Source organism: Micropterus dolomieu, unplaced genomic scaffold (genome assembly GCF_021292245.1).
Source record: "Micropterus dolomieu isolate WLL.071019.BEF.003 ecotype Adirondacks unplaced genomic scaffold, ASM2129224v1 contig_2005, whole genome shotgun sequence".
Lineage (NCBI taxonomy): Eukaryota > Metazoa > Chordata > Actinopteri > Centrarchiformes > Centrarchidae > Micropterus > Micropterus dolomieu.
The window spans coordinates 1-714 of NW_025730995.1; the positions used below are offsets into that span (position 1 = coordinate 1).

The 714-nt window shown below is 41.7% G+C and overlaps 2 non-coding genes across 2 annotated transcripts; both read right to left on the reverse strand.

The window, feature by feature from the left end:
• Positions 1-240: 240 nt before the first annotated feature.
• trnal-caa lies at positions 241-351 on the reverse strand. Its single transcript has 2 exons — positions 314-351; positions 241-286 (listed from the first exon to the last, which is right to left on the reverse strand). It is a non-coding gene; the product is annotated as a tRNA-Leu (tRNA).
• Positions 352-589: 238 nt separating this feature from the next.
• On the reverse strand, positions 590-700 carry trnal-caa. Its single transcript has 2 exons — positions 663-700; positions 590-635 (listed from the first exon to the last, which is right to left on the reverse strand). It is a non-coding gene; the product is annotated as a tRNA-Leu (tRNA).
• Between the last annotated feature and the right edge of the window lie 14 nt (positions 701-714).

The following is a 714-nucleotide window of genomic DNA, read 5'->3' on the forward strand; positions in this document are numbered from 1 at the left end:
CACTAATTTGACCCATTTTATCGTAAAACCACCTTTATGAATTTGGCTCCACATCAAGTGTCTCTCTCTGTGTGTTTACTAACTATTGGTAAGAATTTCCCCTTGCTGCATAAAATGATTTTGCACCAGTGTTGGCGGATTCAAAATACTCTGTATACCAACTCTGCTGCTTTAAATTGCGTCCAAAAGAAAAAAAAGAGTTAAACTTGTTGTTCTGCCGACAATTACAGTTCTAAAGTGTGTCAGGAGTGGGATTTGAACCCACGCCTCCATTTGGAGACCAGAATTCCCTTTGATCAGGAAGGAGTTGATTCTTGAGTCTGGCGCCTTAGACCACTCGGCCATCCTGACAACTACAGAGGTGTCAAAAAGAATACGTAACACTAATTTGACCTATCTTGTCGCAAAACCACCTTTATGAATTTGGCTCCACATCAAGTGTCTCTCTCTGTGTGTTTACTAACTATTGGTAAGAATTTCCCCTTGCTGCATAAAATGATTTTGCACCAACTCTGCTGCTTTCAATTGCTTCCAAAAGAAAAAAAAGAGTTAAACTTGTTGTTCTGCCGACAATCACAGTTCTAAAGTGTGTCAGGAGTGGGATTTGAACCCACGCCTCCATTTGGAGACCAGAATTCCCTTTGATCAGGAAGGAGTTGATCCTTGAGTCTGGCGCCTTAGACCACTCGGCCATCCTGACAACTACAGAGAAGA